The sequence below is a fragment of the Phascolarctos cinereus genome, unplaced genomic scaffold (genome assembly GCF_003287225.1).
Source record: "Phascolarctos cinereus isolate Bilbo 61053 unplaced genomic scaffold, phaCin_HiC Scaffold_3;HRSCAF=262, whole genome shotgun sequence".
NCBI classification, from domain to species: domain Eukaryota; kingdom Metazoa; phylum Chordata; class Mammalia; order Diprotodontia; family Phascolarctidae; genus Phascolarctos; species Phascolarctos cinereus.
Window position 1 is genome coordinate 51,449 of NW_027555736.1, and position 16,972 is coordinate 68,420.

Here is a 16,972-nt window from a genome sequence, read left to right on the forward strand (position 1 = left end):
CATTTTTCTGCAGTGGCCGCGGCGATGGGGAGCGCTATGAAGTCGGGATAGGTTTTGCAATAGAAATTAATGTAGCCAACAAGCTTCCAAAAGGAGGGAATGACAGGCTTATGACAATGCAATTGCCCCTTGTAGGAAAGTGCATCGTCAATGCATATGCTCCCATCACAATGAACCCTGATGAGGTCAAAGAAAATTTGTATGAAGACCTAGAGACCCTCATCATCAAAGTGCCAAAAGAGGACAAGCATATAATTCTGGGTGACTCTAATGCTAGAGTGAGCTCAGACTACCAGACATGGCAGGGAATCCTAGGGAGGAACGGATTTGGAAACAGCAACGGCAGTGGTCACTTTCTACTGAACACTTGTGCCTCTCATGACCTTCTCATCACCAGCACTGTCTTCCATTTACCTACCACGATAAAACGTTGTGGACGCACCATTGCAGCAAACACTATGTCATTGTAAGAATAGACAGACAGGATGTGAGAGTGAGGGCGGTAATGTGTGTTGCAGAGTGCTGGACTGATCATGGACTTATCCTGGCCAAGCTAAACATTGACACACAACAAAAGCAGTGGCCCCAAGGCAAGATGACTACCAGAAGATTTAATGTCAAGAGATTAGAGCTCCTTTCCAAGGGTGAAAAATTGTTAACTTGGTGGGAAAGCTGAGCCAATTCATGTTTGGCAACAGAAGAGCAGAAAAGGAGTGGGCAGCTTTCAAAGATTTTGTGTACAAGAACCACAGTTCTTATCTGGGCCAGAACACTCAAAAACATCAAGACTGGTTTGATGAAAACGACTAGAAAATTCAGAAGCTGCTAAATGAAAAACAAGAATGCTACAGAGTTTACTAACAGGATATTTCTTGTCTCTAAGAAAGCAGTGTTTAATTCCATCAACAGTAACTTCCAAGTGAAGCTTAGAGAGATGCGGGATTCTTGGCTCAGTAAGACGGCAGATTAAATTCAGGTTTATACTGATAGTTACAATCCAAAGCACTTCTATGCTGTCCTGAAGCCTGAAGGCTATTTATGGACCAAAGACCTATAGTACATCTCAGCCACACAGTGCTAGAACCACAGAGATAAGGACATGATCCTGGAGAGATGGGCTGAACACTTCCATAGTGTTGTCAACAGACCATCATCAATCAATGCTGAAGCCACTGACCATCTGCCTCAGGTTGAAGTCAATCCCTCCCTAGCTGAAATTCCAACTGAAGAAGAGGTTTTGAATGCCACTAGGCTCCTTTCATGTGGCAAAGCACCTAGTGCTGATTCTATTCCAGCTGAGATTTACAAGGTGGAAGTCTACTGTTCATACAAAAGCTGATTGAAATTTTCCAGATTCAGTGGAAAGAGGTTGCCCCCCAGGAGTTCAAGGATGAGTTCAACCCTCCATTGTCCATTTCCTTAAAGGAAAATGAAATAGGTTGTCCTGTGATAATCACAGAGGAAGGGGTCTCTCTTTTAATCATTTCTGGCATTATTCTTGACAGAGTCCTCATTAATAGGCTGATCCTTTACCTGGAAGATGTTCATCTACCTGAGAGCCTGCATGACATCAGAAAGGGCCAAGGAACAGTTGATATTGTGTTTGCTGCTTGACACATGCGGGAGAAATATCAGGAGCAGAACAGAGGTCTATCATAATGTACATCAATCTGAACAAGGCTTTGGATGCTATTAGTCATGAGGGCTTGTGGAAAATCATAGCAAAATTTGGTTGTCCAGAGAAGTTCATCACTGTTGTATACCAGTTCTATGATGGCATGCTTGCCCGGCTTCTGGATAATGGACAAAGCTCTCAAGCTTTCCCAGTCACCAATGAAGTGAAATAAGTCTGTGTACTTGCTCCCATGCTTTTTAGCATGATGTTTTCAGCAGTGTTGTCAGATACCTTCAACAAGAATAAAAACAGCATTAAGGTCAACTACCATACTGGTGGTAAATTATTTAACTTGAAAAGGCTGCAAGCCAAGCCTAAAGTGGAGGGAGAGTTGATGAGTGACTTTTTGTTCATAGATGATTGTGGACTGAATGGAACCTCTGATGCTGAGACACAACAGAGTATGGATCAATTCTCTGCTGTTTGCGCTAATTTTGGCCTAACAATTAACACCAAGAAAACACTGGTTTTTCACCAGCCAGAACCACACCATACATACAGCAAATGGAGGAATTTTGAACACTATGGATAATTTCACTTACCTTGGCAGTGTCAAAATATTTTGGAGATACCCTGTTTCCCCCAGCTAAGGCCCAGCAAACAGGCTGTGTCCTGAGCTTGGTATAACAATAATCCTCTGCACTCAGGATGATATCACCCTCCGGTAAAGTGTATTGCTTGGACCAGCACCAGATGTTCACTGGAGGATTTAGCTCCTCCTATTTCCCAGGGCCATCTATCACATGTGCACAATCACTGACAGGCACTGTACTTCTGTTCTTGCCACAGAACTCTGGATCTGTACCTGGAAGGGTGGTCATGACTTCCAAGACTATTCCTACAGGACCCAAGAATACCTATGTTGTCCCAAGAAATGCTAACCATGAGAACTAGCTCAAGATCTAACAACGATTGTGTTTTGGGCCAACTCCTTTCATGTATATAAGTGGTCCCAGCCTTACTAGCCTGATGCCCTCTTTCTTGGGGGGAGGGGAGGAAGGGCTTCCATTTGCCAACACCATTTTCCTCACTCTGAAATTAAAATTCCATTTCTGTCTTGACTATTCTGTCTCTACCCTGCTCTGTTTGGCTCCAGTCACCCACAGGTTAGAGGCCAGTTCTGGTCCAGCTGACAGAAGTATAAGTTCCAGTGGTGTACACATAGATGATGAGGTTGATGCACACATTGCCAGAGCTAGCTCAGTGTTTGGGAAGCTCCAAAAGAAAGTGCAAGTGAGAAGAGGTATTAGGCTGCTTACCAGACTGAAGGTCTACAGAATCATTGTACTGACCTTGTTGTTGTATGCCTGTGAAACCTAGACAGTATTCCAGTGCCATGCCAGGAAACTGAATCGCTTCATTTTAATTGTCTTAGGAAGATTCTGAAGATCACCTGGCTTGAGCTGAGCTGCAAAGTATTCAAAGTCTACTGCAGAGAGTGCAACTCCAAGGGCTGGCCATGTTATTCGAATGCCAAACATATGTTTGCCTAAAAGACTATTTTATGGAGAACTCAAAAGGCAAGTGTCACATGGAGGTCAGAAGAAGTGATACAAGAACACTCTCAAAGTCTCTCTGAAGAACTCTGGAATTCATTGAGAGACATGGGCACAGGATTACCCAGCACGGCATGCCCACACCAAAAAAGGCACTGTACTACATGAGCAAAGCGGAATTGCAGTACTACCTCAAAAGAAATGTGAGATGTGCAAATTTAGAGCCACCTCCACTCCAAAGGTTCATATGGGCTATTTGTGCCCAGCCTATGGTAGAACCTTCAAGCTCCTATAGGTCTGATCAGCCACAGCTGGACACACTGTCCCTTCACCCCAACGTAGTGACACCATTTTGGTCCTCTTCAACTAAAGACAACCACCGAAGGATCTATCATTCTGAAAGATTGTCATTTATTTTCTTTCTTTTCGGACTTAAAAATTAACACAGGCTGCTAAATAAACAAGTCATGTGACTTCTGATGTATGAGAAGCTGAGTCACCCTGAGCATCTGTGTCTATGGCACTAGGAAGTTGGAACAGATGATTTCTAGGGGTGACTTCTCCTCTGAATGTATCAAGTCTGTGTTGTCAGTTTCATCATCTAGGAAAACAGCCCTGATAAGGAAAGGAGTGGGGCTAACAAATGTTCATAAGTAAGACAGAATGGTTTGAAAGCATTGGGAACATCTATCTCCCATGTAATTATGTTATCATGCCAGAATAGGGACAGCCAGAGGGTGCAGTGGATAAAGATCTGGACCTGGAGTCAGGAAGACCTGAGTTCAAATCTGATCTCAGATACTACCTCATGTGACTCTGGGCAAGGTCACTGTACCTCTATTTGCCTCAGTTTCCTCAACTGTAAAAATGGCACCAACCTTGCAGGCTTGTGAAGATCAGATGAGATCATTGTAAAGTGGTTAGCACAGTATGTGGCACACAGTAGGTGTTATATAATAATGCTTCTCTCCTTCCCTTTCCTTTACATATGCTTTTTTGATAGATGGGAGGGAGTCACCCAGTATCTTGATTGGCAACAAACTCTTGAATCCGTAGCAAACATCTGTTACTAATGGCACTTGAAAAGAATAACATTGCAATGTCTTTTTTTCCATTCTTCCCCAATTCAGAATTCCCAGGAATAAGGGGAGTGGCATTTTCTTTCGGTAGAAACACTTATGTATATGCATTTTTTGGATTCCCATCCAAACTGCCAGCAACCCTCAGGTTGGAGCCATTGCACTTATTCCTCTTCCACATCCTACCCTCTCTTACTGTCACCTTCCAAGAGAGTACACACAAGCAAGCTCTCTCTTAATTCTCAAAAAACAGAAATGGGGAAAAAGTCCATGAACTGGACCATCTCGCTATGGCAAATGCCATCTGGAAGAATCTGGAAACTTCCTGGGCTTCTTCAGCATAGCTCTTCAAAGCTTCAATTCTTATTTTCTTCTGATTCCTATGGAAAAGAAAAACCAGCAAGTGTGTTAAATGTGTGTGTGCTGACCTTGGAGTCAAGAGTCTTGGGTTCTAATCCCATTTCTTCCATCAATTAGTTGAGTCTATTGTATTACATTGAGTTATTGTTGTTGTTCAGTCATACCCAACTCTTTGTGACCCTATTGGGGGTTTTCTTGGCAAAAACACTGGAGTGGTTTGCCATTTCCTTCTCCAGCTCATTTTACAGATAAAGAACTGAGGCAAACAGAGGTAAGTAACTCACTCAGGGTCACACAGCTAGTAAGTATCTGAGACCAGATTTGAACTCAGTAAGATGTCTTCCTGACTCCAGGCCCAGCACTCTGTCCACTGTGCAACTTAGCTGCCCCTTCCATTAAGGACAACTTATCAACAACAAAACATCAGTTACTTGCTTCTGTGTTCCCTTTACTGTGTTGTCCCTTCAGCTCCAGAGGGACATCATGTCCCTTTACATTCAAGGATATGTGTTTTCTTGCTGTGGTTTTAATTTCTATGGACTCTTTTATTCAGGTTCGACTTTCTCTGTTTGCATTAATTCATGGAGATGTTTCTAGATTTCTCTCTGTTGCTTATACTGACTGATTTTGATTTGCAGTATTATTCCTTTTTGTTAATTGTCTAGAAGCTGTTCAGAGAGTCCCCCTCATTAAGCATTTCAGATATCTTGATTGTTTTTGGAATGACAAAATGTTACTACTATAAATATATTTGAAAATATGTCATTTCCCCCCTTTCATATAATACCGTCCGTTTGGCATATTTCCCAATAAAGGGATGCTAAAGACATAGGGTGGTAGATGGTAAGTTCAGTAAGTTGACAAGGATATTGCCACATTTCCCCCTAACACAATTCTGCCATCCCACTTGGAGTGTATAGGGGGAACCTCTCTACCTGAAGCACTTAAAGATTTCAAGCTTGACACCTTTTACTGCCCTTGTAGGGATTTGAAGAACTTCTTCTTCCTTTACAAGTGATAGAATGAGATCATTTAAATATGTCCTAAAGGGAATCAAAGCCAAATGTTTGTTTTCTACTTCACTAAGCTGAGACCACTTTCCACTTCTGTTCTGACAATTGATGATTCTCTTATTGGGCATGAAAGATTTCTGACAGAGATAACAGACATTTCCTCAACACCATTCCCAAGGCAGAACTGGAGCAAGGACAACAAAGCATACTAGTCCAGCTTCCCAAGAATCCAGGGCTGCAGTCAAAGCAAGAAAGAAGACTCAGCTTAAAATCACCCAGGCTGCAAACTTTGTTGAGGGCAAATACTACAAAAAATGCATTGGTACCAATAGCATAATTGCCCACATTTACAAGTAAGAAAGGAAACCCTAATGACACATCCTCAGAAGCTACTCTCTAATCTCTGTAACTCAAAGCCAATCATTTTGCAAAATGTCAAGATCAAGCATAACTGAAAGAGGACCTGTGAGAAGAGATTGCCTTCTCACCCCTTAGCATAGGTAGGAGCTTCATGAGGAGTGGGGATAGAGAAAGGAATAGAGCATTGAATACATACTCAGACTTTTCCATTGTATTGGGCTAGTTTTACTATTTTCTTTTTCTCCTTTGTTATTACTTAAAACTATTATTTCTAATTACATATGGGCTCTGGGCCAGAGGAGGAGCATTTTAGAAATGAGGCTATTTTAATAGTCTAGGTAAGAGGGGATAAGGACTCCCAAGTAAGGTAGTAGTGCTCACATAACTAGAAGGAAAGGAGTAAGTGGTAGAGATGTCACCAAAGTAGAAGCAACAAGATTTGCTAACTGATATGATATAGGAATTATGGGAGAATGAAAAGTTGGAAATGAGTGAGAGATTTGAGAAGACAAAATACCTTCCAACTTGGACATGCTGAGCATGAAATTCTTCATGAATGCAAGGTGACTGATTGGCTGATTGGATCTGCAATTTGGGAGATAGATTCCACCTGGACATAGATCTGGGAGTCATTCAGAGAGCTAATCATTCAACCAAATGGAGCTGATGAGTGTCCCCCAGAAAGAGTGTAGAGAAAGAAGATTACATGGGGCAGAGCACTATAGGACACCCAGGTTTACTGAGTGGGAAATGTACTATGATCCAATATAAAAAATGAGAAGAGGAGTACCAGGAGAGAGCAAAATTAGAAAAGCAGCAGAGGAGAGAATCTATACATTGATATAGATTGGAGGAGCTCCAATCTATCAAAAGTGGTAGTGATGTGGTGCTTGGGTGCTTATGCTTGGATGCTTGTGTTTGGGTGCTTGTACTTGAACCCCAATTTCTCCCTAGCCTCAGAAACACTGTCCCTGACAGTTTCTCCCCAGCCCAAGGACCCTGTGCATAGCAATTACTCACAACTGGGCCCCAGCAAGACCCTTATCTCTCTCCCTAGTGCAGTTCCAAACAGCACCTGAAGGATTTATTAGTTTAAACTGGCTTTGCCCTGGGTCATAAAGACATTCTTACCCACTACTATGCTATCTTACTGCCCTACCTTATTATCTTCATCCTGGGCTCCTCATTAACTGTATTCTAGACTTAAGACATATGTATACTCCCTACATCTATCTTGTCTAACAAGACATTGACTGGTAGCAGACTGGACAACTCTCAGTTACCCTGAACTCTGGTTGACTTAGTGACATAGCAGGCCTAAAACCACACCTCCTTGTGGCCCCCCTTGTGGGCTTTTCACAGTGAACTCTGGGTAAATCACCTGCGCAGTAGATACAACAAGTGCATGTTTCTTTAAGAACTGACCACTCCTTAACCACTCCCTAATCCCACCCTGAATCCCCTAGTTAGCATATTTGGCACATGTCTTATTGTATTTTATCCTATATAAACTTTAAGTGTACCTCTCTAAGGTTGCAGGATCCTTTAAGAATCCTTCCCCACTGAAAAGCGTAACAATAAACTTTGTCACCTTGACTTAAAGAAAGGTTGAGTCAGTGAATTCATTCCAGATGACCCATCCTGTAATTCAGTCTTTGAAGGGTCACAACCTCTCAGCCTCTCACCCGCAACAGTAGTGAGGCAAATAGCTATGAAGACTGAGAAAAGGCCACCAAATTTAGCTGTTAAAGTTTGATGAGCAATTAAAGGTCAAAAACTTAGGGGAAAGGATGGAGAAAAAAAAGGAATTAAAGGAGCCCAACATTATTGCATCTCAAATTATATCATAAAGCAGTTACCACCAATGCTATTTGGTAATGGTTTTAAAATGTTGGGGGAGGGGGAAGAAAATCAATGAAACAAGCTGGACAACCAATACCTTAGAAACAAGTGAACATAAGAACAGGAAAGCATGGAAGAAAGAAGTCCCCATTCTATAAAAACTAGAAATTGTTTGGGCAATAATTAGGATTAGAATGGCACCAAACACAGCTTAACACAATAAACTCTCTTTTTAATTTTTTAAATTTATTATTATTATATACCCTCCCCAAGATGGGGCATAATCTGATATAGGCTATGCATTTACATTCCTATTAAACATTTTTCACATTAGTGATGTTATAAGTAAAAATTAAAATGAATAGGAGGAACCATCAGAAAGAGGAAACAAAACTCAACAGAAGAGAAAAAAAAAGATAGCAATTCAACTTCCATAGTTCCTTCTTTAGATGTGTATAGCATTTTCTATCACAAGGCCTCTGGAGATGTCTTAGATCCTTGTATTGGTAAGAAGGGTTAAGTTTATCAATATTAGTCATTGCACAACGTAACACAATAAACTCTTTAAAAACCTCACTAATATGGTTAGGGGAGAGCTGGGAGTGGAGGGAGGTTCAATAACAATAGGGAGAGGTCAATAGAAATGAAAAAAAATAGATAATTTTAACTATATTACATTAACAAACTTTTATATGAATAGACTCGATCCCGCTGTCAATAGGACAAGAAACAACCAGGTGGGAAAACCCTTGCATTGACTCTCTCAGTTAAAAAGTCTGATACTAGACAGGCATTCTGGGAAGATGGCAGAGTAGGCCAGGAAATTCCAAGCTCTCCAGATTTCCTCAGAACAAAGCCTTGGGGTAAACATAGAGCAGCAAAAATTAACAAAAGTTGGGGTAGAGCAGTAGTCCTCCCGGGACTACTGGAGAATACCCTAGGGTTGGTGGTTTGGCCCCAGTGAAGTGCAAATACCTTTAGGCTCTCTCTGCTGAAACAATAAACAATCCCTGGGGACAGCTGGGTTAAGAGTCAGCCTCAGTCTTCATCACCTCTCAGACTGTGTTGGGGACAGACATAGGAGTAGGGGAAGATTGAATAACATTATAAGACGCCAAGAGATAATAAAACAAAATCAAAAGAATGAAAAAATAGAAAAGAATGTGAAACATCTCATTAGAAAAGCAATTTATCTGGAGAAAAGATAGAGGACAGACAATATAAGAATTATTTTATTTTTTCCCCAATTACATGTTAAAACAATTTTTTAGCATTTGTTTTCTTTTGTTTGTTTTGAGTTCCAAAATTCAATCCTTCCCCTCCCCCTCCCAAAGATGGTAAGCAATTTGATACAAATTATACATATTCAATCACGTAAAACATCTCCACATTAGTCATTTTGTACAGGAAGATTCAAATAAAAGAAAAAGAATGAAAGAAAGTGAAAAAGAGCATGCTTCAGTGTGTATTCAAACAATTTCAGTTGTTTCTCTGGAGGTAGATAGTATGTTTCATTAGTTCTTTGGGATTGTTTTAGATCATTGCATTGCTGAGAATAGTTGAGTCATTCACAGCTGATCATCCCACAATATTGCTGTTACTATGTACAACATTCTCCTGATTCTGCTCACTTTACTTTGCATCAGTTCATGTAAGTTTTCCCAGTTTTTTCTGAAATCGTCCTGCTTGTCATTTCTTATAGCACAATAATATTCCATTACAATCATCTGATACAACTTGCTCAATCATTCCCCAATTGATGGGTATCCCCTCAATTTCCAATTCTGAGCCACTACAAAAAGAGCTGCTATAAATATTTTTTGTTATAAATAGATCCTTCTCCCTCCCTCCCTCTCTCTCTCTCTCTCTCTCTCTCTCTCTCTCTCTCTCTCTCTCTCTCTCTCTCTCTCTCTCTCTCTCTCTCTTTCTCTCTCTCTCTCTCTCTCTCTCTTTCTCTCTCTCTCTCTCTCTATCTCTTTGATGTCTTTGGAATATAGAGCTAACAGTGGTATTGCTGGATCAAAAGGTATGCATAGTTTTATAACCTTTTGGCCGTAGTCCCAGATTGCCCTCCAGAATGGTTGGATTAGTTCACAACTCTACCAACAGTGGATTAGTGTCCCAGTTTTTTCCACACCCCCTCCAATATTTATCATGTCCCTTTTTTGTCATATTAGCCAATCTGAGAAGTGAGAAGTAGTACCTCATAGTTGTTTTAATTTGTGTTTCTCTAATAAATAGTGATTTAGAGCATTTTTTTATATGACTATAGATAGCTTTAATTTCTTTATCTGAAATCTTCCTATTCACACTCTGACCACTTATCAATTGGAGAATGGCATATTCTTATAAATTTGACTCAGTGCTCTATATATTTGAGAAATGAGGCCTTTATCAGAAATACTTGCTGTAAAAAAATATTTATTGGTTTCTAGCTTAGTCAAACCTCAATTATTTTCTTAGGCTCAGTCCCCAAAGGGATAAGCAACTCAACTCAAAGGTCTGGCAAACTGCTGGCAAACAAAGGTCTGGCAACAAAGTATATGTACATATGTATTAGGTTCCATGAAGCCCCTTCAGAAGAAAAGGCCCTCCAGCAGTAGATGGTGCCCAGGGTAGCCAACTCTCTACAAATGGGAGGATTGGGAAACCCATAGAGGATCTTGGCTGTAGAGTCTGTTCAGTTTCAATGTCTGTTGGTCTGGAGAAATATTGTAAGAGGTGTCTTGGGAAGGTGACTTTGTAGAAACATCTTCATGACCTCATTTTTTTTTTACATAGCAGCTGTACATACTTACTAAAATGGCCTACTCAGTACCAAATATTTCCAAGTCCTCCCTACAAAGCTAATTTATTTTAAAAAAAAAAATCATAAGGTCAGCTCCAAGCTCACTTTCCAAATTTATGTGTTGCATATCCTTCAAGAATATCACAACAAAAACACTCAGATTATTCACCTCCTTGTCCAACAGGTGGTAGGAATGAAAAATAAAGATCCCTAAGAGGGCATTTTTACCTACAAGCACAGAAATTCCAAGTGAAGTCCCAAAGTATTGAAAGCAATGCTCAGAATCAAGTCATACATTCAGAGCAGCCAAGTGGAAAATTCCCAGCAAAGGGTAAGAATGAGGGCTGAAGGGTTGGTTGGGTTTGATAACTTTAGGAAATCCACTGTTCATAAACCAGAATGTATTTCCCCCTAAATTCACATTAATTCCACAAATGCTTGTTAAGTGTCTAGACTCTGCTCTTGGCTCAAGAGATGGCAAGGATGAATCAAGATCCTGCCTTGGGATCAAGGAACTATCCATAGTAGCCTCCTCCCAGGTTTGGGCACCAAAGTCTACTGAACTAGCATTGTAGCTGATCTAGAGCCTTGGGCAGCAAATGGCAGGTGCAAGGGAAGGGTGAGAATGTGGGCTGCAATGCTTGTACACCTGCTGCTAGTGATGTGGACAAAGGAATCTGCTTTAGGCGGCCACAGCTCCTATGCTCACTTTGGAAAGGGTTCTGCTGAGCAGCAGAGTGGGGTGGCCAACGGATATGCCTATGCAGGGATTCTACAAGCGGAGTATTCCAACTTCGTGGCTCATTTTAATTCAACTTTATTTGTCTATCCATGGGAGTAATTTTGAATATTTTATTTGGAACAATTCTCTGCGTTAGAAATATAATAAAATAAATTTATATTTAATGAAAATGAAAGTGATTCAAAGACAGCTTACATGTATAAATGTGAGTGTATAAAACCAAGGAAAAGAATAAAGGAAGACCATACCTGAGATTTCATTGATTGAGGAAACTCCCAGATGAGGGACCTCCCTTCACCAATACAGTTTAGTGATTCTCTCTCTGCAGCTTCAAGCTTTTGAGCCTAGAGTCCTGAAGCACTATGAGGGGAAAGGGCCCTAATAGGTCATATGTGTCCTAAGGGTCTGACATGGGACTTGAAGCCATATCATCTTGGCCTACTTTATGCACTGCACCAGGAGCACCTCTCATGTCAAATAAGCAATTATCAAAAGAAATTTCATAACTACTCACCTTTGCTTGTTTGAAAAGAAAGGAAATTCCAGCTAGAGACTCTTTGCAATATTGTGTCTTTTGATTAAGGGCTTAAACAGGCAGCCTCAGAACTCCCTTGAATGGAAAAGCAAAACACTTTAAAGAAGGCATAGTCCTCTAAATTCATCATAGATAAAATGGTAAATATTTTATAATCTTATTTAGTAAAAAACCCATTTCATCATCAAGAATTCATGAAAAATAATTCCAGTTGTCATGGGAGAGTGAGCCCTCCTCTCTCCAAGAATAATTTTCATTTTCTCACCACATCTCATATGTCCAGACAGACTTCCCAACCATTACATTTGTGATTTTAAAATAGACATTGGCTCTTTTGGAACCAATTTGAAATTAAGTCCAAAGAAGTTCATAGTATAGCTAAAACAAGCAATATTTACAGTAAACAGTACAAGGCATATTGAGTTAGATTGTCTGCAATGTAAGGTTGACTCATTAGGGTCTGGAAAATACACGGATACACACACAAACCCTCTGGTTTTTCAGGTGTAGTTTTTCTTTGGCAGTCTGTTTCAAGCATTCTGCTGTCTAGCACCTGGGAAGAACCTTCCCATTGACACACAGAAAATTACTGATTGGCTCAACAAACAATGGGGGGAAATCTCAGCAAGGTCCCATCCTTTCCTGGTCAGTTTCAGTGTCTCCTAGCTGCCCTGATGCTTGGAGGTACAGAAGGCAGGAAAGCTTGATTTCACAAGGTTACAAGCACTAGGGACAGCCTTTCTTGTGACCTTCATGATCTTTCCTGCAGATCATGATAACTTAAGGCAGGGGTGGGGAACCTGCAGGCTCGAGGCCACGTGTGGTGGCTATCTGTGTCCTCAAGTGTGGCCCTTTGACTGGATCCAAACTTCACAGAACAAAGCCCCTTCATAAAAAGATTTGTTCTGTAAAACTTAGACTCAGTCAAAAGGCCACTCCCAAGAAACTACAAGGCCATACGTGGCCTCAAGGCCACAGGACCCTCCCCCACCCCCTTGAAAGCTCTCAGACATCTGAGCCCATAGATTGTTACTGACTCTTCCTCAGGTCTTTCTTGGATTTTGTCACCTGTGAAATTCCACAAGTTTCTAATTGCATTCTTCTTCCTACATTGCAGCTCATTTGGCAGCTAGACTGAGTCAACCCATGATAAAATTCTCAAAATGCTTTCTGTTTCTGTCCATTGTTCTCTACTCCTTAGCTACAAGAGTAGCTAAAGTCAAGGTTGACCAATCTACCTGTGTGTCCCTGGGCAAGTCACTTAACCTCAATTGCCAGAGAGAGAGAGAGAGAGAGAGAGAGAGAGAGAGAGAGAGGGAGAGAGAGAGAGAGAGAGAAAGAGAGACTCTTGTCTATCTAGGCCCTGAGTCACTGTTCTTTGTTATTCTTCTTCATCAGAATCTCTAAAGCATTTTCTTTCAGATTTGTGACCCTATTTGGGGTTTTCTTGGCAGAGATACTAGAGTGGTTTGTCATTTCCTTCTCCAGCTCATTTGACAGATAAGAAAACTGAGACAAATAAGGTTAAGTAACATGCCCCAGGGTCAGCTAGTAAATGTCTGAGGCCAGATTTGAACTCAGATCTTCCTGACTCCAGGCCTGGCACTCTATCCACTGTTTACTTTCTCATCTCTCATTTCCTTATGCAGTAGAATACCATTTAAGTAGCAGAATAGACCCTAAGTAATGAATGTTGGTAGATATCAGTGCATCTAAAAGAGCTTTCAAAATCCATTTGCTGGATTTTCTAGGCCTTTTATTTATTGTCTAGCATGCTTTTTCTGACATCCTTTGTACCATTCCAAAAGCCATCATTGTCAGAATGACTTGGGAGAGAGGGGGTCTAGAAAAGTCGAGTTCATTCCATCCTTATCTAACAGTGTAACTTTCAAGATTAAAGGTTGAGAATCAGCTTATGTAACTCATAGTTAAGTTTAATCTTTTTTCACTCACGGGAAAGAAGTACTGAAATAATTAGAGAATCTTTGTGGTATCTGAGTTCTGCGTTCACCAACTTGAACAAATCGAAGCACATCTCTGACTATTAGTCTGCTCATTTGTAAAGTGAAAGGAGTTGCCTAAGAATAGCCCAGCCCAAAGGTCTATATAAATCTTCCTTAAGTACTGTTTTTATGTGTTGGTGATACCTACACCTGTGACAGAGCAAGCAGATGGGGATATGGGAGGCTAGGGTTAGATGGAGAAGACTTAAAAAAAAAATTCAGGCTGAATTTTATGCATGAGGGGGCAGAGTCCAAAAGAAGATCAATGAAAGCTTGTAAGACTTAAAATAGGATAGAATTGAGCCATCTTGGTCACAATGAGATTGCCACTGTGGTAGATTAACCCTCAAAACACTTTAAAGGGGCAAATGCAATGATGGTTATGGAGCAAAGGATGGAAATCAATGAGTGAATGAATGCATATTAAAATGCTTCTCTGAGGTCGGAACTCATGCCTGCAATGGCATCCCCTTTCATATGAAAGGGCATAGTTTGGATTCGTTGTCCAGAAAATGGCCATGTTGAGAAAAAGCTTGAAGATCAGAACAAAGATTCTTTTTTTTTCCAGGCAATTGGGTTAAGTGACTTGCCCAGGGTCACACAACTAGTAAGTGTCAAGTGTTTGGTCTGAGGCCGGATTTGAACTCAGGTCCTCCTGACTTCAGGGCCAGTGTTTTATCCAGTGTGCCACCTAGCTGCCCCCAGAACAAATATTCTTAACACATTGAAAGGAAGCACTTTGGGGAAACTCTGCATAACAAGTCAACAATATGTTTTTTGTTCTAATAGAACACTTGATATGCAATTTTTCAGTGGAAATCATGAAGAGGCAACTCTAAGGGTCTTTTGGATTCAGTTAAGACACCCCAAATATTTGCTTTGCCTTCATTCCTTAGTCAAGTACTTAGCTGATTTGTTTACCATGAAGTTGGAGAGCCAATTCACCCTCAAAATAACAATGGTAGCTGCTTAGGGAGGAAATGAAAATGAAGAGTCAATGATCAGTAAAAATGAATCTGTCTGCTGGGAGGCAAATTCTTCACCCAAGAATGCTGAAGATTCTTTTGAGTTCTTTCCCTTTCTCTTTGAACAGTTCAGGGAAGGTGGGGGGGGCAGAGAAAATGTGTGGACTCTGCCTTGCAAATGCAATGTTTAGCACTAAACAGAGAAGGAAAGGGGAAGGGAATAAGAATTTCTATAATACCCACTATGTGCCAGTCACTGTGCTTTTTTTTTTTACAAAAAAAATGCATCTTTTGAGAGAAAACTCCATCATATGATTTACAGGTTATTTAGCAACAAGATGGCAGGCTAGATATTTTCTCTGATCTCCATGACTTCTTGAATCTCCTCAAAACATAAATTATGTACCAAAGATAAAGCAATTTTGCTGTTTCCATGCTCTAAAACACAAAGAATCTAAAACAAGGTTAAAAAAACATACACAGACAGGAACTGATACTGATTTTGAGCTCACTCAACACCCTTCCCTTACCTCCCATGCTACCAGCAGTAAGGCCACATCAGCAGACCCAAGGACAAGCCTCAGGCTTACATCCCTACACCCCAGTCCCCCCCTCACTCCTTCTAGTGTAATAGTGATCCCAAGTTAGAGATTGTAGAGTTTTCTCAAGCCATTACAGCCAGATTGGCCACAGCCCTTCAAGAACAAAAGCCTGCTAGGCACTGCAACCAGGAAACACTAATGCTGCAAAGCCCTGAACAGCCAGTGCCAGCAGGCTCTGAAACGCCAGCTCCAGGGCAGAGAACTAAAGAACAAAGGGAGTGGGACAGGTCATCAAACACTTTGAGATCCATTCCCAAGGAAACCACAATCAGAGGGGAGGGAGTCAGAAATGATCAATAAGGAAAATAAGATAGAGGGGGAAAGACAAAGTAACAAAGATTCCAGGAAGAAGAAATCTCAAAGACATTAAACATAAACAGATAAATCAACATAAAAAAAAAACTAGTTACAACAGAAGGACATATTGCCTCCAGATCTAGTCAATGAATTCAGGCATTTCTTAATAGATGCAAAATAGAGGAAACTGAAAAATAAAGGGAAACAATCTAATACTTGATGAGACAGGGAATCATATGGAAGTCAAGGAGAACAAGGAATCACAACACTGTTCCTGAGAGGTTCAAAAGACAAAAGAGAACTACAAGAGCAGCATTTAAGCCCTGAATAGCAAATAATAATAATAATGATAATGAGCAGGATAGAAAAACTTGAATCTGCAATGGCAAGCCTCACCAAAGAAACAAAAGAGAAAGCAATAGATTGGGAATGCAAACACACAGAAGTAAAGAGCAATCTAGAAGAAATGAAGCATAAAACAAGAACATTAAAAGAAAATATACTCACCATGTAAGCAAAACATCAATCTCAAAGACAGGATGTGTAGAGACATTCTAAGCATTATAGGTCTCCCAGAAAACTATGACTGGATAGAAAAACCTTAACACTATAATGAATGAAGAAAATACTAGGAGACAACTGCCCAGAACTTCCGAACATGGGAAAATGAAATTCCAATGGAAAAAATTCATACATCACCTCCAGGAAAAAAAAAATACTGCAAACTCCAAGACACACAATGGTTAAATTTAATGATTCAGTTCTGAAATAAATTTGGCAAGCCATCAAGAGAAAGATAACCAAATGCAAAGGAAAGAACATTCAGACAATGCCAGACTATTCCACACCCATGAGAAAAAGGAGGGGGAAATGAAATAATGTGTTCTGAAGAGCACCCCATGGTGAACTATCCTGCAAATCTGAGCTTAACCATACAGGACACAAAAGATGTATGTTCAAAAATAAAGGAGAGTTTGAAACATTTTTGGAAGGAAAAGCAGAACTGAAGAAATAATTTGCATCTCAGACACCCCCAAACACGGAACTGCAATAATGATGAATAACTGCAGACAGCAACAGACTACCAAAAGACAGGTAAGAATCTTCAGGTGGAAATCTGGGAGAGGCATCCAGTAAAAAGGTGGATCAGGGATATTACAGACAAAACCTGGAAGCATCCTGCCTAGAGGTGAATGCTTTCTTTGGGGGACTACA

At 40.5% G+C, this 16,972-nt stretch overlaps 1 long non-coding RNA gene across 1 annotated transcript; it reads right to left on the reverse strand.

Moving 5' to 3' along the window:
* Positions 1–596: 596 nt before the first annotated feature.
* On the reverse strand, positions 597–16,724 carry LOC110198687 (uncharacterized). Its single transcript, XR_002321795.2, has 5 exons — positions 16,265–16,724; positions 11,870–11,965; positions 8,801–8,885; positions 4,050–4,630; positions 597–1,906 (listed from the first exon to the last, which is right to left on the reverse strand). It is a non-coding gene; the product is annotated as an uncharacterized LOC110198687 (long non-coding RNA).
* Positions 16,725–16,972: the final 248 nt, after the last annotated feature.